The sequence below is a fragment of the Heterocephalus glaber genome, unplaced genomic scaffold (assembly GCF_053883595.1).
Source record: "Heterocephalus glaber isolate CG9 unplaced genomic scaffold, H.glaber_assembly_v1.0 deba00000347, whole genome shotgun sequence".
Classification (NCBI taxonomy): Eukaryota; Metazoa; Chordata; class Mammalia; order Rodentia; family Bathyergidae; genus Heterocephalus; species Heterocephalus glaber.
In genome coordinates, this window is record NW_028258143.1 from 8,896,923 (window position 1) to 8,923,070 (window position 26,148).

Consider the following 26,148-nt stretch of genomic DNA (forward strand, 5'->3'; position numbering starts at 1 on the left):
GGCCTCATGGAGTTGAGACCTTCATTGTCTTTTTCAAGGATATTGCTTAGAATTGTTTGGAGTGCTAGTTTGGTGTTCATGAAATTTCTCAGGTGTTCTTTGTCGTGGAAGTATCTAATTTCTCATTTGATTTTGAAAGACAATTTTCCAGGATACAACAGTCTAGGCTGGAGGTTGTTTTCTTTTAGGGCTTGAAATAGTTTACTCCAGGCTCTCCTTGATAATGAGGGTTTGCGTTGAGAGGTCTGCTGTGATTCTGATGGGCTTTCCTTTGTAGGTGATTTGTTTCTTTTCTCTAATGCTTGTAGGATTTTTTTCTTCTGTTGGGTTTCTGAAATCTTGACTATTACATGTCTTGGTGTAGCTTTTTTTGATTGTGGCTGGTTGGAGTTCTATATGCCTCACTTATCTGTATGTCCAATTCTCTACCTCTATCTGGGAAGTTTTCTACTGTTACTTCCGTCAACAGTTTTTTTATATCAATTTTACTTTCTCCTGTTTTTTTGTAGATTCCTATCAGTCTTATGTTATTCTTCTTTGCATGATCTAGCAGCTGCTGGATTGATTTCTCATGGTCCCTTACTATTTTTAAGATATCTCTGTTTTCATGGTCACTAACTGCAATCCTGTCTTCTATATCTAATAGTCTGTCTTCACATTCCCTTAATTTGCTGTGGATACTTTCAGTGGAGCTTTTAATCTCCTGGATATCTGTTTGAATCTGTTTCATGGATTCCATTTCTTTCTTATGCTGGATGATTATGGTTTCCATTTCTTTCTTATGCTGGGCATTCATGGCTTCCAGCATGGTTCTGAGCTCATCTAGTTTTTTATGTTTCTGTTCTAGAGCCTCTAATCATGTCTTTCACTCTGCTCACCATCTTTGTAGTTACCTGGGAGATTACCTCTGCTTTAAATTTTTCTCAAGGCTCATTCATCTGTTTTGTTACTTGCTGTGCTATCAGTTCAGGGTGTTCAGATGGTTGATTATCAGAATTTTCCCCCAGAATTTGCCTTTGGTGGTGTGGAAGTCTGAGTTTGTGTCTTGCTTAAATATATTCTCATTTTTGTTTTTGGTACTGTCCTTGGTTTAATTCCTGGGTTGATACTTAGAAGTTGCTTATTGTAAGTATCTTTATTGCTTGTAGTTAGAACTCTTGTGGACTGATTGCTTCTCAGAGGTGTCTTCCAGATATAGCTGGTCTTTATGTTTTGAGTCTCTAATGGCTCCAAGGCTATCTCATTTTCATTATACCAGGAAGGACAACTGATTAGATCAATCACAACAGCTTAGCCCAAGTGATACAATCAGTAACACCTTAGGATCAAGTACATCTTAGAAAATAACAATTTGTTGTAGTTATTAATCTATCACCTTTAACTGTGTTAATTAAATCAAAATTGAGGACCAACCCACCATATGTTTATAGTGAATGAACTCTTCAATACAGCAACTTTAACCTTCAGGATGGGGTGTTGGAAGGAGTTGGGGAGGGAGGGATAGGTAGGTAGAAGGATAAGGGAAGGTTAACAGTGAGGCCAGAGGACACAGTCAAGAGAAGGAAAAAGAGAAGAAAAGAAAAATAAAGAAGAAATATGAATTAGGCCCAGATTAGGAACACAAAGGGAGATGAAGAACAATGTGGGGCAACATGGGAGCGAGCGAGAGAGAGAGAGAGAGAGAGAGAGAGAGAGAGAGAGAGAGAGAGAGAGAGAGGGGAGAAAAGAAAGGAAAAAGAAAAATAAAAATTGAAAAGAGTAGAAAAAAATAAAAATTAAAAATAAGAGCAAAAAATAGTGGTAACTTTGAAAACAAATAAAAGATAAAAATGAAGGGCCTCCTTCAGGGTATGTCTCTGCTGTCTCAATAGGCAATGTGGGCAGCAGTGTGCAGATCTAAGTCAATGAGTCTCAGCAAGCCAGTAGCAGACCCATGAGATTCAGGCAGAGGTCTAGCTGCAAGTCCCAAGTTGAGCACCCTGACCTCCTGCAGGTTTGAACTCTGCAAAATTCTGCTGCAGGTTCCTGCTATCTTCCCCTGAAGATAGTTCAGGTTCTGATGGGAGGTGATGATCCCTCCAACTTACCAAGTATGGTGCCTTTATTGCAGAGATTCTCTTCACTTTTCCAGTGGGCTTTAGTTTTCATCAAGTAGCCTGAGAGAGGGCCTCTATCTATTGTTCACTTCTGGAGCTCAGGACAATGGCCTTTATGGCCCCCTGAGCCTCTGTAGTGTGGAACCAGGTAGTGGCACAGCCAGGCCAGAGGTGGCAGGGGGGTGCACGGGGGTTGCAGGTGCCCACGAAGCTAAGCTGCTTGACGAGGGGTTCTCCCCATCTTGTTGGTCACAGGTGGGCTTGACGAGCCAGATGGAGCAGGGCTCCAGATGGCCAGGGACCTCTCAGCCCACAAGGCTAAGCTGCTTGCCAGTAGGCATGCCGAGGGGTCCTCAGGGATCTTCATTTCTGAAATCAATATATTCAACACAGGGATGGACTACTGTGTGAAAATTATGAGATGATTCGTGTGAAACCAGAAGAGCTTCATACTCTATTTAACTGTCTTTTCATGCCATGACAAAGCTTTGATGTTTAGATTTTCTCTAAATGACCAGCAATCATTAAAGCCAAAGTAACCTACAAGGTACATGCATGCTGAACCTGCAAAGTTTCTTTCTAGAATTTTTTCTGACTATAAAAGTCTGCAGAGTTCACTGAAGCAGGACTTTCCCTAGATTGTTGATGGCCTTACTTTGCTGACATCTAGTACCTCATTTAATCTGCTTTCTGTTACTTTCTTTGTCAATTTAACAACTTATTATTCCTTCACCCATCTATATATGTTTACTTACATTTTAAAATTTATTGTATTGATAGTATGTGCTAGGAGATATGGAAAGTTTGTGGATATCCAATCAATGTGTTAATTAGTGAAAATGACAAACAGATAAACCAATGGCTGTAACTGTGCTCCATGAGCAATGGTGATCTGAGTGTTGGGTGGTGTGGGAGAAAAAAGGAAGAAAGACTAATTTAACCTCAATTCAAGCGATCAGGAACAATTCCCAAAGGAGGTGCTATCCACAACAACATCCAAAAACTTAGTAGACACTTTAAGAAGTATTGAAGTAAGAACATAGATGAGTCTTCAAAGTCTACACAGTTGTTATTTTACATTCTTTTCTTCTCTCTCATTCATGTTTATTATCTCATTCTTCCATTGAATTGTCATATTTATTCATTTGTACTGGAAGATGGGAAGCAGAACTGACCTGTTCATGATTTATTAAGGAATTCCTCAAACTAAAATATGTTAGAAGAGGAGAAATGAGTTAGCATACATGACAGAAATTTAGAGCTTTGCTCTTAGGCTATTAGCTTCATGTCTATGAATAGTTTAGTTTCCATTTTGTTTTTTTTTTACCAGGGATCAAACTTGGGTCCTTGCTCTTGCAAGGCAGGTGCCGAAACCACTGAGCTAAATCCCCGGCAAGTTTCCATTTCTTACAGCAGTTAAGGTTCAAGAGCAGTTCACAGTGAACAAGCTGGCTTAAATGGGACACACAGAAGTTTCAGTAGCATGAAGCATCTAACCATTTCAGTTCTTTCATTTTGGAAAAGCCCTGGAAGGTCTCCAAACTCAAATAGTATTTGGATGCACACATATAGACTGTTACTTTCTGTGCCAGGTATCCTGATAGCCCCAGACATGTAGGTCAAAATTAGTCCTGAATTTAGCCCCTGGGTAGAGATGAAGCAAGACTGTTTAAATAAACTAAATGATCTACTTGAGAATAGTTGGGGGTTCTACTGAGAATGTTGGTGCCTCAGAACAAGGTCCCATATTTTAGCTTCTTCTGATAGGGTCAGGCAGCATTCTCAATTGCTCTCATGATTCCTGCCCCAGTGTTGTACCATGATCAGGTAACATTATACAGCAAAAGAGACTTTGCAGGTAAAATTAAGGTCTCTAATCAGTTGGGTTTTGAATTTTTTAAAAAGGAGATTATTCACATAAGGTTAACCTAATTGCTTGAGCCAAGATAAATTAGGGAAAATCTATGTATGGAAGGCAGGAAAAAGATTTTCCATTGTAGGAAGAGTCCAAATATCAATGGGTACAGATAGCTTTTAGAAGCTGGAAGTGGCTCCCAGTTGAAAGTATTTAAAAGAAACTGAACTTCAGTCCTGCAACCATAAGGAAGCAATTCCCTAAATGTGTTACTTTAAAAGTTAACCAATCAAATACTAAAAATATTGTAAAACAAATTTTTATCATAAGCATTAAGATGGAGATTTCCCCCACCATGTAAGCTAATTCGTTTTCCTCATAATGACATATACAATGGATATTGTCTAAACTGATTAATAGAGCTTTAAGCATCTTATTTAAAGATATGGAATTAATAACCAGAACTAAGTACAGCTTTTTGACAAGTGTATTATGATTATATAACATGTTAGCATTAGGAGAAGCTCAGTGAACAGAATGTGAAAATTCTCCATACTGTATTGGCAAATTTTCTATAAATTCATTCCAAATTTTTTAAATTATGTAGATAAAAAGCTGGAATTGATAAAGACAGTAGTATGTTGGAAAATTGGTGATAAGGCAAGTAGAGTAAACATAGTTTTATTGATTGATTTATTGAATAAAACATAGTTTTATTCATTGATTCATTGATTCATTGATTGAGGGTTTCCTCACTGTGTAGTTCAGGCTGGGCTTGGACTCAGTATGTAGCCCAGGGTAGCCTTGAACTCACAGCAATCCTCCTGCCTCAGCTTCCTGAGTGCTGAGATTACAGGTGTGCACTACTGTGCCTGGCAAATAAACATAGTTTTAATTTTATGCTTTACTTACTCTTTTTTTTTCCGCCCTGTGTGTATGCATGTAATGGAGGATGGTGGAGATGAAGAAAAATAAAAGCTTCATAACCAACTTTCTTCTTTTTTAAAAAAACCTTCACTGTGGTGTAATTTACATATGATAAAATTCACTTATTGTAAATATGTAATTCAATGACCTATTCAAATATGATGGAAATTAAAATCACCCTTGAGTGATTTTAATGTTCCTCTCTAAAATCTATCATCTATCTATCTATCTATCTATCTATCTATCTATCTTTTAAGTAGCACCTGTTTAGATGTTTTAGTAAAAGGCATCAGCATTGGAATGGAAGGGAAGAAGGACAGAAGAAAGAAAAAAAGGGAATGGAAAATAAGAAGAGAGACCAAGAAAAAAAGAGAGAGGGAGGGACAGAATACTAGGTCCTAGATATACTTGATGTTTAAGTGGATCCTAACTAGTAAAAGACATCAGCAGAAATCTCCAGAACAGTATATAGCAACATGATTAATCCTAGCTGGAGCTATTGCTGGCAGGTAGTCATTGCTTTCACAGAATCTAGTTCCAAAGTGAAAGCTAGTAAGAGCCAAGTATATTTTCAGGACCCCAGCCTAAAGAACAGGGAACAGGCCCAGAGCTCCAGACCCAGTGTGTTTAATGGGAAGCAAAGCAAATATACAGAAAAATCAGAGGTATTGTAATATCAGACACAAAAAGTAGGAACTAGGAGGAAAATGTCAAGTACTGGATTCTCATAAACCCTCCTATATTGGCCTATGTTGCTGCAACAAATTAACACTAACTTAGTTGCTTAAACAAGACAAGTTTATTATTTCACAGCTCTGTAATTCAGAAGTCTTGCACAGTTAAAAATCAAGATGTGGACATTTTATTTCTAGAGGCTCTAGGGAAGAATCCATTTCCCAAATTTTCCAGCATCTAGAGGCTGCCCACAGGCATTTGCTCATCATTCTTTCTGTCCTCAAAATCAACATCAGACTGGTTGAGTACCCATATTATCATCACTCTAGTCCTCTTCCATCATCATCGCCTTCAACATCATCATCATCATCGTCATCATCATCATCATCATCATCATCACCATCATCATCATTCTCATCCTCTCCCTCTCCCTCACTCTCTCTTTATTTCTCTCTCTCTCTCTCTCTCTCTCTCTCTCTCTCTCTCTCTCTCTCTCTCTCTCTCTCTCTGTCATCTCTATCTTTCTCTCCCCTTCCTTCTCTCACTGTTTAACTAGAGCCAGGAAAGGACCTTTGTCTTTTAGGACTTATGTAATTAGCTTGGATCCACTTGGATAATGCAAGACACTTTGCCCAGCTCAAAGTCCATTACCTTAATTACATCTTCAAAGTCCCTTTTCTCACATAGAATAATATAATCATAGATTCTATGTGATTGGAATGTGAACATCCTTGGAGGAAATTATTCAAGTTATTATGCTTCTCAAGAGCTATGGGTTTCTAGGTTCTATTCTCTAGAGTTCTTCTAGACATTCAAATGAATACTCATGATCATGCTATTCCTGGAATAATTTGAATGGTTTTAGGGCATGGTAGGATGTTCTTGTAGGTGTCTTGCCTCAGTGCTTATAAATGAGTGTACTGAGTGAGGTGGGTAAGTTGACACAGAACAAGCATGGTGATTAAAGTGATAATTTGAAATGATATTCCTCTTTCATCATTTTAAAAATATAGTATTTAGAAAAATCAGCTGCTACCTTTGTATGAGGTGGCTTTTAATACCTAATTCTCAAAGCAATCTGGTAATTATGAATATGAGAACTGCACAATGAAATTTAATTTCATAAGAATAATAACAGGAAAAAAATTTTAATTTTCAAGGAGAATTGGAAATCACTCCTTCCCATCCTCCTTTGCAATTGCTAGGCTATGCTCCTATAATGGATTTTTATCTGTTTTATAAGTAATTTCCTTAATATTTCAATGGTACCAGATAGGCAGGATTGTATGTCTTTTCAGGAAACATGTATTCCATCAGTGCTGTCATGGTCTAGAGTCCCAGAGCTTGTAGACTAATGGTTTTTCCCCTTGTTGCTATCAGACACATAGCATAGAAATAAATGTGTTTGCTTATTGGAGACTTTAATGAAATTGAAAACATAGTAACATTTTTCAATGTCAGTAGGCTCATTTTGTTGTTTAGATGCTAATGTGGATTTTTCCTAAGGATTCCATCTTCTAATTGTGAGTCATGACTCTTTGTTTCCTAGGTCCAAACATTGTATTCTGAAGAATGGTTTGAATAATGGTAGATTGGTTTCAGCTCCAGATAGGACTAGATATTTTTATTTGCCTAAAGCTGATAGCATGAGATGAGAGTCAGAGAGTAAAGGAAGCAGTTCATATTCGTCAAATATTTACCTAGGTGTTGAGGGTTTATAATGCTGAAAGCTTAGCATTCTCTATCAGTAGCACTATACTTTCTTGCTGGAACTGTAACTATTTTCATTTTACTGATGAAGAAATAAGTTCAATGGGGCAAATAACTTGCTTCAAGTTTTAGTTAAGAGTGTTAGGCAGAAGTAGGGCTGCATCCTGATCTGACTCAAACTTCTGCCTGCGTTTACTTCCACTCAGTCCTCCTGGGCCATTGCTATCACTCAGGGAGGGAAAGGTGTCCTGTCTTTCAGTCCATTCTATGAATATTTGATTTATGTCAGATTTGAATTTTACAGTTTGACAACTAAACAGCAGTTTCACTAGGCTAAGATTAATTTCTATTCCCAACATCAGGATGTCAAAGATTTTTTTTAAAAGAGCCAAGAAATTTGACCTTAATTAGTGCAAGCTCTGATGGGCCCCTTTGCAACTCATTATCCCCTCCTTTCCAACTCATTATCCCCTCCTTTCCTTCCTTCCTCCTGCTGAACTATTTGTTTTATTAGTATTTGCATGTGTGCATATGTGTGTGTTACTGGGGATTGAACCCAGGGCCTTCACATTGAGATACATCCCTGCATCACTCCCTTTTTAATTTTTTTTAAAATTTGAGACTGTCTCACTAAGTCACTAAGTTGCCCAGGCTGAGCTTGAACTTGCGATCCTACTGCCTCAGCTACCCAGATTGTGCCTAATATCTTTTGAATATCTCTTCTGTTTGGGAAATATTTCCTACGTGAAGAGTTTGACAGAGAGGGACCCTGAATTTATTCCCTTCATTCTCCCAAACTGTCTGGGTACAAGGCACTTGTCATTCACACTCATGAAAACTTTTTTTTTTTTTTAGAAAAATTAGACAGTAATTTTTTTTTCTCTTATAACAAAGAGATACTCTGTCATTCTGAATGGATATGATGGCGCTGCTCTGTGAAGTACACAGGGACACGGACTTCCTCCAATCGGTTGTTTCATAACCCAGGGAGTGACTCATCCTCACTCTCCCAAAAGCAGCCACAAAGTGGGGGGCAACATTTGCTTCATAAGAGCTGTGAATGTAGTTTTTACTTTGAGTGGTTGGCCATGTGAATAAGTGTTTTATTACACATGGAGCAATCTGTCCTACAGAAGGAAACAACCAATGATATAGACACTCATTGAATCCATTTTATAGCAGTCAGTGGTACCAAGGTGTTCCAAGAATTTGGCACTTCACATATATTTACTGTTCAATCCTAAGCCTATAGGTCTAAGCTGTGGTATTTTGGTGAACTGAGATGTAGTGACCATGTGTTGACAGCAATGGTATTTTATTATTTACTTTCATGTATTGTGCATCATCCATAGCTGTGGCTCTCTATACCTCTTAATAATACTGTATTGTCAGCTACATAATATTCTTCAATAAATTTAATTCCCACAAAAACTACTCTAAGAATATCTAAAGTTGGAAGCTAAGAACATGTCTTTACCAATTTCCTTGAAAAATGGATTACACACTGCTTTTCTCAAACTTGACTAGCCAGTGCCCTCCTCAGCTACCTTTTGGGAATAATTTCTTCATTATTTTTGCTAGCCTGTCTCTGCTTATCCTCTGTCCCTAAGGGTGACATGTCCCTCATCTTTATCAGAGATGTGTTACCGAGCCTTAAGCTGGAAGTCAAGCCTCCCACTTCCTCTGGAATGTTGCTGTCAAGTGCCCCTAACACTCATGACACTTATACCTTAAATCTCTTCTTCTTCCCTGGCTTTTTCCTCTCAGAAACCAAACTGGCCTGGGATCCTTCTTCTAATACTCTTTTTCTCAACAATTATGTCTTTAATCTGCCATCCATTGTTTCTTCCACTTTCTTTTCCATCTCTCCATCACTAATTCACTTGAAAGTATCTTCAATATGGTTGTTGCACTCACCAATTTCCTGAAACTTTCTTTCAAATGTTATTTACAAATTCCTACTATCCAAGTTTTTTTAAGTTTTCTTATGCTATAGTCTCAAATTCCTTGCCACATTAGCGCTTGACTAGCTCTTCTTTCATAAAAGTCTTCTCCTACCATGATAATAAGCATTACCCCGATTTTCTTATTTTATCCCTAAAAGTTATTTAATTAACCTCATTTAATTCTTTTTACATCACTTTATCTCTTTGTCATTGGCTTGCCCTTGTGACACATTCTGTGCTCTCAAGACATTGTCCTTTGTGGATTTGCCTATGTCCATTTCTAAGTGTTCTTCTTTTCTTCCCTTTCTTTAACCCAGTCAATATTAAGTTCTATGAGTTCCACCCTTTTTTCCCCTTAGAATTCCTCAATGGCTTCTCTTTATTCTCAAATTAAAGTCTATTCTCCATAATGACTTGTATTTAGCTGTCCCCCCCCCCCCCCAAACCTAATGTGGATGAGGTGGGACTTTCTTTTTCGGGGTAGTTGAATCTGAAATGTGTCATGCTGGGATTAAGTACATGTGATTAATATCATTAAGTGTGAATGTTTAGTTTGGCACCACCCTAATCCTAGTCTGAATAAGACAAAAGGGGCAGAAAGATGCTGTTAAACTCTCCTTACCTTGTTATCTTGCGCGTGCCATGTTGTTTCTCCTCTGTGATACTTTTTTGCCATCCCAGCCTCAGAGCCAGCTGATTATGAACTGAAACTTCTATGAACTTTAAGCCAAATAAACCCTTTCTCTGTTAATTTTGGGTGTCAGGTGTTTTGTCTGAGCAAGGAGAGAAAAGTAACTAACATAGAAATTTGATACCAAGAGTGGGGTCATTGCTATGACATTACCTGGCCATGTGTCTCAAGAGCCTTTGGAACTGGCTTGTGGGAAAGGGAAAAGATAGGAAAGTTTCAGAGATGTCGGCTACAGAGGTAGAGCTGGAACATCTTAAACTGTTGGGTATGGGAGATCCTAGTCAGAGCTCAGAAGACCAGAAGGCCAGTAAAGACCAGGCTCAAGAGATTTCTGCTGGGAAGAAGGACTGCATTGGCCGCTGGACTCCAGACAATGTATATTATGGCTTGGCAGAAAGTTTGTCTGCATTTTGCTCATGTCCAGAGACTTTGCTTGAGACTGAGATTAGGGGTGGTGGACTAATTAATCTTGCAGAAGAAATTTCAAGGCAGTCAAATTTTGAGGTGGTGGCATGGCTACTATCAGGGGCTTTTAGCCAGATCTATGTTGAAAATCAACAGCAAGAAGCCCAGTGGAATGATATAAATCATTTTGAGTTTGGCCAGAAAGTAAGCTGCAGTAAAGTTTCATCCTGCAAAGACAGAACAGAGGAGATCTTGCTTGCTGAGAAGGAAAAGAAAAGAAAACATAGCCTTAGGGCATCACAGGAAGCAGCAAGACTCCAATCTTTGCAACATCAGAGATGTAAAGGTAAAAGATTTTGCTTTCAAAAGAAATCCCCAGAGCACCATGTTCCAGAATGGTGGCAGCCTAGGGAAATTGATTCCAATTGATGTTGGCCTAAGGAAGTTACTCCAAAATGGCAATTTAGTGAAGTTGTTCCTTCGGATTTGGTTCACAGGCACTGGACCCCTAAAACCAGGAGAGAGGGAAGACTGGGTACTACTTCTACAGCTGGCAGCAGACCTTGGTATCATCCATGTTGCACTGGTTTTAGGTGCATGCAGAATGCAAGAGTTGTAGGGTCAGGAAGGTTTCCGCCAAGATTTCACAAGTAGCTCTGGGAGGCCAGGCCCTGAGAAGGCAATATGTGAAGCTGTGAGTGTGAAGCCAAAGGTGCCAAAAGCCAAAGTGGAGACCCCAGAAGTTTGGAGAAACCAGGAATGTGGATCATCTGAGGAAAGCTATAAGGAGAGAGCAGTGCAGGCCCAAAAGAGAAGACCTGAGAGCTACAACAACAGGAAGTGCCATAGGGGAGAAGCCACCGAAGCCTTATGGAATTCACAACTTGACACAGATGCTGGAAGTGGAACTGTGGGAATTAATGTTTGCACTGCTGGATTTTGGACTTACTTTGGCTCCATTCCTTTTTTTTTTTTTTTGGTACTGGGTATCAAACTTTCGAACTTGGGACCTTGTGCTTGCGAGGCAGGCGGTGGAACCACTGAGCTAAATCCCCGGCCCTGGTTCCATTCCTTTGTATCCTCCTGTCTGTACCTTTTGGAATAATAACATCTATCTTGTGCCATTGAATGTTGAAAATATTTGACTTTTCATTTGTGCAGGGGCTTGCAGCCAAAAGTTTGTTTTAAATCTCAGAGGAGACTTTGGATTTGGACTTTTTAATAATGCTAAAATTGTTAGGACTTTGGCAACTCTTAGAGATGGACTAAATGCTTTTTTGCATAAAGGGTTATGCATGAGTCTTTGGGGGGCCAAGGGTGAAATGTTATGGTTTGTGTTTAGCTGTCTCCCCCAAAGCCTCTTGTGGACAAGGTGGGACTTTCTTTTTCACAGGTAGTTAAATCTGGAATGTGTGATGCTGGGGTTAAAGGTGTGTGATTACTAAACCACTAAGTGTATGATTAGTTTGGCACTGCCCTAATCTTGGTAGTCTGAATAAGATAAAAGGGCAGAAATATGCTATTAAATTCTCTTGTTACCTTGCTACCTTGTGTGCACCATGTTGTTTCTCCTCTGCAATTTCTGTTTGCCATCCCTTCCTTGGAGCCAGATGATTATGGACAGAAAACTCTATGAACTATAAGCCAAATAAACCCCTCCCCCTCCAACTTTGGGTGTCAAGTATTTTGTTTTAGAAACTAGAGAAAAGTAACTAAGACAGAAACTAATAATCTGGCCCTGTTTAACTGTCCCAATTTGTCTTAAAGTAATCACCCACTGTATGGATTCATTATTTTTCTCTTGGAAATCACTATGTCTAGGAAGAATATTTTTTTTACTTCTTGCCTGAGTAATACTTGTTTTTCTTTCATGTTCTCAGCATAGTTGTGACTTTTTCTGTCATCTTTCCCTGATAAATTTTGTCCCATGTAACTCCATATGATACCACTTAATACTAGGTGTTAGAGTTGCCTCTTTACTCATACTTGTCCATATTTCCAACTACAATTTAATCTCTCTGAGTGGAAGTTGTATTATTTTAATTTACGATCATATTCACAGTGCTTAGCAAGTATCTGATAAGTTAATGAATCTATTGCCTTTTTTGGCCTCCTAAATGTAGGAGTTCATGCAGGATCCTATCCTTGGTATCATGCATAGCTGAATCCTAGCAATTATGTATGAAGTTTCTCTTTTTCACATTTTAAACTTACTATGCAGATGGCTGCCAGAAGCCTCAGAAACATTTTCAATATGCTTAGCCCCCTACAACTATGTACCTGTATGGACGCATTTTTCTGTGCATCCCATTTGGTCCTTGTCGCACAACGGTCCTTATAGGTCGCACAACGGTCGTACCTTCTTGTTTTTAAGCATGTTGCAGTGTTACCTCTGCCTATACTAATTTAAATAATTCTTACCCATACTTCATCTCTTATAAAACATCCTTGAGTTGTCAGCTACTTCTAATCTTCTTTCTAAATTATTCTGTAATTGGTGCTTATCCATATCAGAAACAGATTGCATTCTGCTATAATTCCTTGTTTTTCCATGACTATTTACTCTACCATCTTTCTTCAGTATACAGCACAGTGACTGGCCCATTATAAATGTTCAATAAATATCTCTTAACTGGATTTTTATATTTTGACTAAATTACTAAATGAAGTTTTGTATTTGAGGACCTTAATGTCAATCTCTTTGAACAAACTCTGAAGCTGTCTGAGTCAGGTTTTGCCACATTGATGTGCATAACAAACCACATCAGAACAAAGTGTCTTTCACATCAAGCTCTCTTTTTCTCATCTATGAGTTTGCAGCAAGGCTGCAGCTCAGTGTGGCAAAGCTAGGATCCAGGCTCAGTATTTTAGGATCCAGGTTGATCAGTTGTGCTTCATGTAATTTCTGCACTCCTTCAGTCAGTGGCCACCTGGTAATTTTTTTTCATGACAAATGCCAGGTGTCAAAAAACCATGCCAAAGCATACAAGCACAGGAAAGGATTCTGCCTGCATCATATTTACTAATTTTCCAAGCCTAGTACAACAAGGCAAGAAACTGCTCTGATCACAGTAGGAGTGGAAGGGCATTAATATTTGTGAACACTAATCCAAATCATCAGAGTTATCCTGCTAAAGAACAATGAGATATTTTTAGTAGATGCCAAGCTTTTTTTCTGTAAAATTACAGTAAATAGACAAAATTAAATGTTCCTGATATGGTAATGCTCTTGGCATTGTTTCTAGTTTTCAGTTTCATTTACTCACAGGGGATTTCTTGGCAAGCTAACAAAGTGATGTAAACAAAGATTCTATCAGAGACATATCAGAGCCTTTAAAACTCAAACGTGTTGGGTCTTAAAATAATTTTATTATAATCTCATATAACATCATGTATCTGAAATTTCTTTATAGGCATATATTTGATTTGCCTTATCATAATATAAAAGAAGATTGAAATCAGTAGACATTAGAAAAAAATATCAAATATCAAACCTGAGCATGAGATCAAAAAGTCTAAGTCCATCTCTTTTCACAGGCCCCTTTGTTCATGACTATTACCTTTACATAGCTGAATCTGCTTCTGCACCTTTTCCAGGACAAGAGTGGGTGAAATGGTGAAGTGGTGATAATTTTTAGGCCTGATAAATAAGGAGAAATTTTCATTGTGCATACCATTCTGGGTAATTTTTTTATGATACTGGAGATTGAACCTCACACATGCTAAGCAGGCATTACACCACTGAGCTACACTTCAGCCCTTTTTAAAAAAATTTTGAGATCAGATCTTGAACTTGTGATCTTCCTGCTTCTGTTTCCTGAGTAGTTGGTATTATAGGTGTGCCTGATTTCTAGGTAATTTTTCTGATTTCTGGGTAACTTTTGATGAAATGTGCTACTAAATATTATAGTTAGAATCCATTTTATTTGTTAATAATGAAGAGATATAGATTTACACTGGTAGCATTGTCATATTCCTTCACCAAATATTTATCAAGATATAAAATTGAAGGAAATTGTTTAAAGGTTGTATTTAGAGAAGATGTTGATTTTTAACTATAGTGTTGTATGAGGAAGATGTCCATGTAACACAGTTGCATGATTAAGTACAGATTAAGAATGTGTACACTCTAAGAAAAACTTTTAAAAGTATTAACTGATCTGTTGTCTACCATGAAGAGTAGGTATAGGTGTAGGGAACAGGGGAAGGGGACGTTACTAGAACCTCTGCAGTGAGTCCTAGTCTCCTGTGAGCCATGGCAGCACACGGCGAATTACAGGAAAGGTAGACAAATGAGAAGAAGCTGAGGTTTGGGTCTGATCAGTGCTGCTCTGGGCAGCAAAGACAAAAACCCCCTAGCTTGCAGCACTTTTTATTCAGTACATGGGGAAACAGATGTAACAAGTGAAAATGCAGAGTTCAGTACTTTACATTGGGATAAACAAGGTGTAAAAAGACTGGAGGGCAGTGGAAATCTAAGAACAATGAGGAACTATGCAGATGAAGATGAAGTTCCTCTCTGGCATCTCCCGCCGGTGTAGTCTTGTCCTGGAGATTACAGCATCCAGGGATCACTGAGGTCTCAGTTGTGATCCAAGGCCAAAATGCAATTATGTCTGGAATGTCGTAGCTGGTCTGTAGGCTGGAGAACTAGGCCTACTCAAATGATTTTTCCCTAGAATTATGCAGCATTGTTCCCAACACATAGGCTAATATAAATCAATGATATCAGAATGTCAGTGTTGCACTGGAATTAAAAAGAGCTTTCTTGTGACTATGGACTGTTGGAGTCTCCTTGGTGTGGGAGACTGGAACCTGAAGACAGTATCCGATGAAACCTATTAAAAGAAGGGCACGGGGGACCAGAACTCTTGGAGTTAAGGTGAGGTTTATTGGTAATATTCTTCTTTTATAGATTTTTCTGTGGGATACATCAATCATTAACAGTTTACAATGCTAGCCAACTAACCACTAGTTATATCTGTGAGTACATAAAGCATCTAAAGAACCATCTCCTTTAACTATGCTCCTTTAATCTTAGTGCAGCTTATCTAAATCATTCTGGCTACTTAAAGCTTCTAAAAAGTTAGCTATTCTTATCTAGTCTAATACCAAGCAAATATTTGAGATTCTCAAGGGACTACAATGGAAGAACACTGTTGGATGGGCAAACAGTCTTCTGAAGTTATCTTTAACTTCTCTATCTGGGCCTGCCACAGACATGAGGACAATCTGTTTTCCCAAGGCTGTCTGAGGGCCCGAGAACTTCTCATATCCTCCACAATGGACAAGAAAATTAAAACTATAATGACATGCCACGTATTAGCAGATATGCAGCAATTGAAGTTTGTGTAAATGTCTGTGCCAGCTGAAGTTAAACATGCATACATTCTTTGACCCAGCAATTAACACTCCAGGCTATAGATCCAACAAAAATAAGTATTTATGTGTAACAGAACTATGTACATGAACATAATCCTTACTAACCCTGAGCTTGAGTATATAATTATATAATCAAAAGAAAAATAAAGATGAACTTCTATACAACAACGAAAAAACCCACAAATTATTGTAACCTGCAATTATATTGGCATATCTCACATATTGTGGAATGAAAAAGCAAAACATCAAAAAATGCATAATACATGATTTTATGGGTATAATATTTAAAAATAGACCAAACTCATATGGTAGGTAGCTATGCATGAAGAGCTTCTGAGATGCTGTTTATCTCTTCCTTGACCTGGGTTGTGGTAACCCAGGTGCATTCACTTCATGCTGGCTCATTCACTGTGTCTTATGACTTACACATTTCTGGATGATCTATGGAATCAAAATCTATTAAAGAAACAAGTCAAAACAATCAAAACACATACACTATGCTGTATGTATTCATAGTTTACACTTTTCCTTTTTCATATCTAATCTGTGAAGCATATATTATTATTTCCACAGTGTAGAAGATGAAATTCAAGGATCAGATTTTCTCTGACAATGCCAATAAAGTTAGACAATATGTTGTCACTTTCATAAAATCGCCTCAATACGGGCACCTGGATCTTTGATCTGATTTTCCCTTCACAATCTGTTTTTGGAAAAGGGTTTGATATTCTTGTTACACATCACCAAACTGTACATAGAAAGCTCGTAGTTGAAGTTCCATAAAGAGTTTGTACAGAAATCTGAAAATCAAAAATTTTAAATGGGAAATACCTGACAAAGAAAAGGGAAAACCTTGGAGATTCCAGTAAAAGAAAATAATTCCCTCCCCACTTTGTAGACCAGTAAATGTTCAAAAATGTGAAAGGACTCATGTGACCACCATCGTGCTACGTGGATCTGGAACATCAAGGGCAGTGATGCAACCTGAGCCTCAGGTGCAATTTAAAATTTTCTAGTAGCCATACAAATAGCAAAAATGGGAGAAATTGAAGGTGATATTTTATATAATTCCATAAATCCCAAATATTTTCAATATGCAATCAACTTAAAATACAAATGTAATGTTTTCCAGTTGTTTAGCACACTAAGTCTTAAATCTAGTGTTCATTTTTTTGCTAAAAGCACATCTCAATATAAATTGTAAATTTTCATCTCTTGGATCTATATTTAGACTTTTATTCAGATTTCATAAAATTCACAGTTGAAAAGGTAGTTTCACATATCTAAGTTGTTTCAGATATTCTTAAATATTTTCTAGTAAGTGAATGAATTCTCAATTTTTAAAGGTACATTTAAGTGAACTAAGATTGAATAAAATTTAAAATTCCTAGGCCATATAGCAAACCTTAACAAATTGAAAATAATTGAAATAATTGTTTTTGCATCTTATAACAATGGAAACTGGAAATCAACAGCAAGAAGAAACACAGAATTACACAAACATATAAAGATTAAACAGTTCACTTTTTAATGATCAGAAGCCATTAAAGAAATTGGGGGGGAACTTTAAAAATTTTTCGAGTTAAATGAAAATCCAAATATAAAATACTAGAATCTCTGGGATACAGCTAAGGTAATTCTAAGAGGAAAGGTTATAGCTATGAGTGCCTATATCAAAAAATCAGAAAGATCTCAAAAAATAACCTAATGATGCATTTTAAGGTCTTAGAAAAACAAGAACAAACCAAGACAAAACCCAACAGAAGGAAAAAACTAATTGAGATCAGACCTGAAATTAATGAGATAGTGACTAAAAGAACAATACACAGAATCAATGAAATAGAGCTGGTTCTTTGAAAAGATAAACAAGATTGATAGACCTTTGGCCAGCTAACCAAAAGAAAGAGAAAGAAGACACAGATTAATACAATTAGATAGGAAAAGGCAACGTTATAACATTACAATGTTATACCATTGAAATCCAGAGGATTATTAGGAACTACTTTGAAAATTTATATTGTAATAAACTGGAGAATCTAGAAAAATGAATAAATTTCTAGACACATACAACGTATCAAAACTGAAGAAAGTAGATATAAAAAAATCTAAATAGATCAATAACAAGCAATGAGATTGAAGCAGTAATAGAGTCTCCCAACAAACAAAATGTTGGGATTAGACGGAGTTCACTGCTGCATATTAATGGATCATTAAAGAAGTAGCACCAATGCTCCTCAAACTATTCCATGAACTAGTAAAGGAACAGACATTTCCAAACTCATTCTATGAGGTCAAAATTACCGTTATGTTAAAACCATTCAAGAACACAATAAAAGTAAACAATAGGCCAATATCCTTCATAAATATAGATGCAAAAATCCTTAATAAAATATTTGCAAACCAAATTCTATAACACATGCAAAAAAAATCACAATTCAAAACATTCAAAAATTCACAATTGAACAACATATTAAAAAAATCATATGATCATGTGGACCTCATTCCATTGATGCAAAAATGGTTTAGCATAATCAAATCAATAAATGTAATATACCACATAGAGTCAAAATAAAAGATCACATAATAATCTCAATTGTTGCAGATAAACCTTTGGCAAAACTCAATGTCCTTTCATGATAAAAGCCCTGAAGAACTTAGTATTAAGGGACCACTTGTCAATACAATAAAGGCTATGTACAACAAAACCATGGCCAGTGTCATTCTAAGTGGGGAAAAAACTGAAAGCATTTGCTTGAAAATCAGGGACAAAGCAAGGAAGTTCAAGCTATGCCAAAAACAATAAATGCTGGAGAAGATGTGGGAAAAAGAAATCGTTCATCCCTGCTAGTGGGAATGTAAATTAATACAGCCACTGTGGAAATCAGTATGAATGTTCCTCAAAAAATTAAAAATAGTACTATCATTTGATCCACTTATAACTCTGAATATAGTACACAGAATTAAAGTTCCCATACTATAAAGATGCCTGCATATTCATCTTTATTGTGACACATTCAGTATATCCAAGATATGGAACAAACCTAATTTTCTATAAACAAACTAATAGATAAAGAAAATATATATATACACAGTGGAGTATTATCCAGCCATAAAGAAGAACAAAAATCTGTCATTTGGAGGAAAATGGATGGGTTTGGAGATCATGATGTTGAAATAAGCCAGGCTAAAAAAGACAAACATTGCATGTTCTCCTTAATATGTGGAATATAACAAAGATGACAGGAAAGTAAAAGGAAGATTATTATTGGAAAAGGGGCAGGGAATAAGGGGGAGGAGCATAAGGGTAGGTAATAGGAGGGATTCATATGATCAAAATCTATTACATTCATTGAACCCCCAAAAATTGACAGTAGGGGGAAGGGAAGGGCAAGGGGAGGAATAGGACTTGAAAATGATCAAAGAATGTTTCATGCATGTACAAATCTGCCAAAATGAAACCCATTAATCTACATAGCTGACATGTACGAATAAAAATATGTGAAAAAATTAAAAATTCCATTTCTCAGTCACAGTGGTTATGTTTCATGAGTTCTGTAACTACCTGTGGCAGTGAAACTGTATTGGATGGCATGGATCAATAAGAATGGCAAGCAGGACCACTCTGGAGGTTGAATACAGAGAAGTTAGGAGGTGACATTCTGCCTCAAAGAAGCCTGAATGGAAAAGCTCTTTTACCTTAACTGTGATCAGAAATCCTCACAAAATCAAAAATTTGACAGCCATACTGGTATGTGAATTATCCATTTGCATCGCATTACATTTTTATTATTATACTTTATTTAATTCTTCCCACTTCTTCCTTGTTAGGGTATCAGAGAAGCATGGACATTATGTTTTCAATCATTATGATGTACAAAACAAATCCACAGAGCTGTTAATGTGGACAATGTGAAAGGCTTAATTTCTTTGCAACATAATCAGATGTCCACATGCATGTGTCCTTTCTCTGCCTCTCAGGGCTGACTGGCCCAAGGCTATCATGAATAAAGCCAGATCCTAGAGATTTGCCTAATAGTCATACAAAGTAATCAGAGAGAAATAGAAATCTATCAGCATTTTTAATATCCATACAAATTATGTGATGCTAAGAAATAGATTGTATATGTATGAAAAATCCTAAATTAACTTGTTCCAAAGTTCTTTTTTTAGAGGGGGAGTGGTCTCACTATGTAGTTCAGGCTGGCCTTGAATTTACTATGTAGCCCATCCTGGTTTTGAACTCTCCATCATCCTCCTGCCTCTGTCTCTTGAGTCCTGGGATTATAGGTGTGTGCCACCACGCCCAGCTTTCATTTGTTCAGAAGTCTTTGATATTAATTGAAAAAAGATATTTCAGGGCCAATGAATATGAAGAAATAGAAATATCCACTCTAATAATTTTATTAGGCAGAATAGCAAATATTAAGCAGAGAGTGAAACATGCTAAGAGTAACTTGCTGTAAGTACTAAATTGACTATTATAGAGTATAAACAGTGCTCAGGATGGTAAGAGTTCTACATAAGATTGTATTAATTATATGTCCTATTTATATATCCTATGTAATTTTTGTATGTTAAAATGTTAATTCTGTGATTCAAATACCTTATCATTTTATAGTCCCAATTGTTTGAAAGTTATTCCTTGAAATTTGTTGGCATGATATAAATGTCTTCTTACCGAACTCAAACATTTTAAATTAAGTAATTGACATTAAAAAATCAAACCTATTGTTTTTCTTTTAGCTAAATACCCACACCACATTTGGAATTCTATATATTAATAATGCTTAAAACATTTGATCTCTCAGATAACAAATGCAACTTGTAGTTTTAATATAAAACATGTATTTGAATAATAGATTTAGATTGAGAATTTTAAATTGAAATCTTCTTCACTCTGTAAGCAATATTGAGATATTTCAGGGAAGTTACTATATCTGTATGTCTCACTCTTTTGCTATATAAAATTATATATGTATGTACTTATCCTAATATATAGTAAGACCATTTGTGCTACCCAGTAAATACTCTTATAGCAGATAGCTGAGCAAGATGTAGGGTTGCTTTATGTTAGGATAAGCATTTATATTAGGATAAGTAGTAGACAGCTGATTGAATGTTATAGTACATAAAATGTCTGACGTGGGACTTTCCTGATAGATTTTAGTTTCAGGATTTTATTATAGAAGGGATGCCATTAAATAAAATACTATTTGGGGGAATGGTACACAATTTTACTAATTATAAGAAGTATAGGATACCAGTGGAAAACCATTAGTGATAGGAAATGTGGATATGAAGTTCCATGATACACTGAAGAGAAGAGTTGGAATTTTAACATGGGTGGTCAGGATAGAGCTCACTTAACCAATGACCACTGAGTAAATATTTAAAGGGACTGAATAAATTGACCATGGAGAAAGAGAATTCAAGGCAAAAGAAACACCATTACATTGTACTTAAGGTACAAGCATCCTTAATATGCCCAGCAAAACTAGGGGCTAGTGTTTCTACAGCAGAGTAAAAAAGTTAGGAAATTATAGAAGATGAGATTAGAGAAGTAACTGGAAACAAATCATATAGAATCTTGCAAGTCATAATAACAAAAGGTGTTTTGTCCAGAGAAATGTCATGACCTGATTTACTATTTTTAAAATACCTTTTGCTAAGATGGTAAGTCTGTAGTAGACAAAGATGCAAGTTAGGGAGGGACCCAAGCCAGACTTGATGGTTTCTATGACCACAGTCACTGTAGCAGAGCTGGTGAGAAATGGCTTTGCTCTGGATATACATACATATATATATATATATATATATATATATATATATATATATGTATGTATATATATATATATATATATATATATATATATATATGCATGCACATTTTAGGTATAAATTACATTTACATTTATCATTGGGTGTTTGTACCAGAACGTGATGCATCTTAGTTTTTATTTTTTCTCCCATTACCTGTGCACCCTTCACCCCCTCCACCCTTCCCTATTTACACAGAGTTTGATTCCATTTTTGTTCTCAGAATTCTTTCTTTCCCTTCTTCCCTTTCCCCTTTCCCTTCCACCATCCCCAAACCCTTGGATCTGTTCTTATTTCAAATTATCAATTACTCATTTTAATCATTGTCATCCTTATTTACACTTTCAATTTCTCACACTAGAGAAACTATTTGGTATTTACACATGTGTGTCCTATTTATTTCCCTTAAGAGTATGGCCTCAATATGCATCCATTTAGCTATAAATTTCTCTAGTTTCTCATTCTTTATGGCTGAGTAGTACTCCATTTTATAAAAAACCCCATATCTTCTTTACCCAGTTTCCAGTCAATGGGCACTTGGGCTGTTTCCAAGCTTTAGCTATTACAAACTGTGCCGCTATAAACATAGGTGCATATATATCACTGTGGTATGATTCTTTTAATTCTTTGGGGAAGATTCCCAGTAGGGGAATAGCTGAGTCAAATGGGACCTATAGTCCTAGTTCTTTGAGGTATCTCCATACTGATTTCCACAGTGGTTGGACCAATCTACATTCCCACCAACAATGGAGAAGGGTTCCTTTCTCTCCACACCACCGCCAGCATTTGCTATTGGTTGATTTCTTGATAGCAGCCATTCTTTGCGGGGGTGAGGTGGAATCTCAGTATTGTTTTCATCTGCATCTCTCGAATGACCAGTGATGTGGAACATTTTTTCATATATTTATTTGCTGTTTTTACTTCTTTGTCTGAGAAATGTCTGTTCATTTTGGACGCCCATTTTTGAAATGGGTCTTTGAATTCCGGAGGTATGATTTTTTTCAGTTCTTTATATATTCTTGATAGTAGACCTTTGTCTCAGCTACAGCTGCTAAATATTTCTTCCCATATTGTAGGTTGTCTCTTAGCTCTGTTGGTAGTTTCTCTGGCAGTGCAGAAGCTTTTTAATAAGATGAGATCCCAGTTGTTGATTCTTTGTGCTAGCTCCCGTGCTGCTGAAGATTTGTTCATAAAGTCTTTTCCTATGCCAATGTCATCAAGACTTCTACCTAACTTATCTTCCAGAAAGTTTAGTGTTTTTGACTTAATATTTAGATCTTTAATCCACTTTGATTTTAGTTTAGTGCTCAGTGATAGGTATGGGTCTAGTTTTAATCTCTCACAGGTTGAAATCCAGTTTTTCCAACACCATTTATTAAATAGGCTATCTTTCCTCCAATGAGGGTGGTTGGCTCCTTTGTCAAAGATGAGGTTACTGAGTATGTCTGGAGTTTTTTCTGCATCTTCTAATCTATTTCACTGATCTTTGAGTCTGTTTCTTTGCCAGTGCCATGCTGTTTTTATCACAGCAGCTTTGTAGTATAGTTTCAAGTTGGGGATTGTGATGACCCCAGCCATGTCTCTGTTGCCTAGAATTGCTTTTGCTATTCTAGGCCTCTTCTGTTTCCAAATGAATTTTTGGATTGTTTTCTCTAGTTCTGTGAAGTATATTGTGGAATTTCAATTGGCATTGCATTGAATCTATATATAGTAGTTTTGGAAGTATGGCCATTTTCACTATATTGGTTCTTCCAACCCGGGAACAAAGGATATCTTTCCATTTTCTTATAGCCTTACTTTTTTTTTTTTTTTTGGTACCAGGGATCGAACTCAGGTCCTTGCACTTGCGCAGCAGGCGGTGAAACCACTGAGCTAAATCCCCAGCAAGCTCTGGTTATATTTTTAAGGTAGGGAATACAGAATTACTGATAGTATTTGATGGATATGGGATGCATAAAAGAAAGATAGGGGTCACAAGACATCACATAGCACTTTATAAATATATACAATTTTTATGTTTTATATCAGCCAAAATACAAATTTAATTTAAATTCTAAAAAAGGAAATATCTTTAAAAAATAAAGTTAAGGATAAGTATAAATTGGGAGTAGATCAGATTATATGTAAATTATTTTTTCAATATTTTATGATCTTATGATTTTAAATGATATGTCCTTATTTTTTGTAATCCTCAAGATTTCTGTGTTGAAATAAAATTCACAAAGCTTTCACGCTGGAATTCAGAATTGAGAATGTTTTTCTCCTTTTAGAAAAGCAAAGACAAAGACTGAGCTCTGAGAATATACATTGGCTCCATGTATATATTCAACAACTAATTTGTGCTAGCCAACAAGATCCAATTAAAAGAAGTGCTAAATTATTAGGCTTACCTCCCATGAAAGGATATAATATTTTCAAAACTCATTAAACTATTAGCCTTTGCTTTTTAATAAAAAAGGGATAAACTACTGGAAAAAAAAAATGTTCCTTCCTGACTAATCTGATAGGCAGAAGGACTGGGGATTCTATATCCTGTCAGAGTATGGAAACTATCTGGACATAGATTTTAAGTGCTTCTCCTTAGATGATTTGAAATATTGTCCTTCATTAGCTTTCCCTATGATAGAAATATTGTGCCCCCTAAAAGCTAAGCCATAGTCTAGGAATAGCCATTAATGCTGTGCCACTTTGATGCTACATCTATCCCTTGAGGATGTATTCCCTGCAATTCATATATCATTATTCCACCTTAGGCCAGAAGGGAAGGGATATTAACACTCTATTTCTTTTTGTCCTTGTACATAGTAAGTGGGCTTCTTTTTTTAATTAACTAAGTTTATTGGTATATTTTAGGTATACATCATGATCACATTCAACATATGGAATTTGTACCTGTACATGATACATCTTGATTCTTTTTCCCATTCCCCTACTCTCCCTTCAATCCCTCTCCCTCTCCTTATTTACAGAAGTTTGTTTCCATTTTTTTCTTCTTTTCTCATTTTATTCCTTTTCCCTTTTTTTACTGTTCTCAATATTGAATGTTTTATATTAAGACAAAATAGGTAAAATTGCTGAGAACTAGAATTTACTACAAATTATTCAAGTGAGTCCACAAAATTCTAAATTCTTATTTATTCTACCATCTCATAGACAAGTGGTTAAACGCAGTAGATAAAACATCTGCTGGCACCTTGGAGGCCACTGCAGAATGTTTTCAACATACAAATTCCTGGATCTCACACAGAAGCTACCTGAGTGCTGGGAGTTGTGCCTGAAAAATCATAGTTATTGTTTTTTTCTTAAATATCACTAGAAGATTTTGATGCCATTGACCTGGATTAGATTTTCTGGAATGGTGCTACTGATCTTCCTACAATTACTATGACAACATTAAGAAATGATTCCAAGTAAATCATAGTATATAGAAACGATTCCAAAGCAGTTGTCACTAAAGAACTCTAATAAAAAAGTTGCCGAAAAGACTCTTAAAAAATTGTAGTCCAGATGTGATATTTGGTAGATTTGTAACTCACTGTGAACCTATGATTTGCCCTTTGGAGACAATGAGCAAAGTTCTGGTAAACTTTTTATGGGTTACTCTGCAATAATTACCTATAGCTTTATCTCCTTTACTTTTGATAACCAAATGATCAGCTTTGCTGACTCTTTAGAGAGCATGATGTTTGTTAGTTTATTTTCATCATCAGTAATTGCTGATCTTTGCCAAAGTTTACTGAAAACGCTAGCTGTACATTCTTCAAAATAATTCACATCAATAACATGAAGTTGAAAGCCCTCTCTTTCCTTTCTTGGCAGCTACAAACTGCTGACTCACACACTTTTCCCTGTCGATTGTGTTTAGCTTCATATTGCAGCTTAATAGTTTCATTCCAAAACAAAGGCTGGAATTGGGAAGCTTGGGGAGAAAGTGCAGTAGGTGAAATGAAAGTTTCAATATGTGTTACCATATATAGGAATCTTAAATTACTTCTAAATAATACACAAGCTATGACATGAGGCTGAAATGAATCTGTGACAAAATATCTTACTCAGACCCAACTTCCCATCTTTTCTTCTAGAAAATATGGAAAAACAAGCTGACTTTGTGGAATGCTTTTCAATTAAAGTATTTCCATTTCAAATTCAAACTTGTCGCTTCAATTTCTGCATAATCCAATAAATAGAGCTGCTCCATGCATCATTTCAGCCAAAGTCTAGGCTCTTTATTAGGGAAACATGATCCTATGAAGCCAGTTACTTTTTCAAGAATGAAATTCAACATTATAATGTTAGCCTCAATTTGTTAGGCATTCAGAATTATCACGTTAAAAAAGAGAAAGAATACATTTCTGGCAGCACAATGGTGAACTTCCCTCATCTTCCATCTCTCGAGTGAGATTATGAAGTCAGTAACCAAAGTCAAAATAAAATCACATGAATTACGATTTCCAAAAATGGTAAAGAACTCTTGTAATGTTCTGACAAAACTATAATTTTTCCCTGGAATTATTTCGGAGATACATTCCAAAAAACTAAGTAACTATTAAAGCCACAAAAAATATTTTGTGTTTATATGTAAATAGATTTAGGTTATTGATCTCTGTCATTGTAAAGAGGTTTTTACTTATGTGATTTCCACTG

At 36.3% G+C, this 26,148-nt stretch overlaps 1 pseudogene; it reads left to right on the forward strand.

Annotated features, from left to right (window-relative positions):
- The window catches only part of LOC101707992 (mitochondrial import inner membrane translocase subunit Tim8 A pseudogene), a 73,638-nt pseudogene extending 52,171 nt beyond the window's left edge, over window positions 1–21,467 (forward strand).
- Window positions 21,468–26,148: the final 4,681 nt, after the last annotated feature.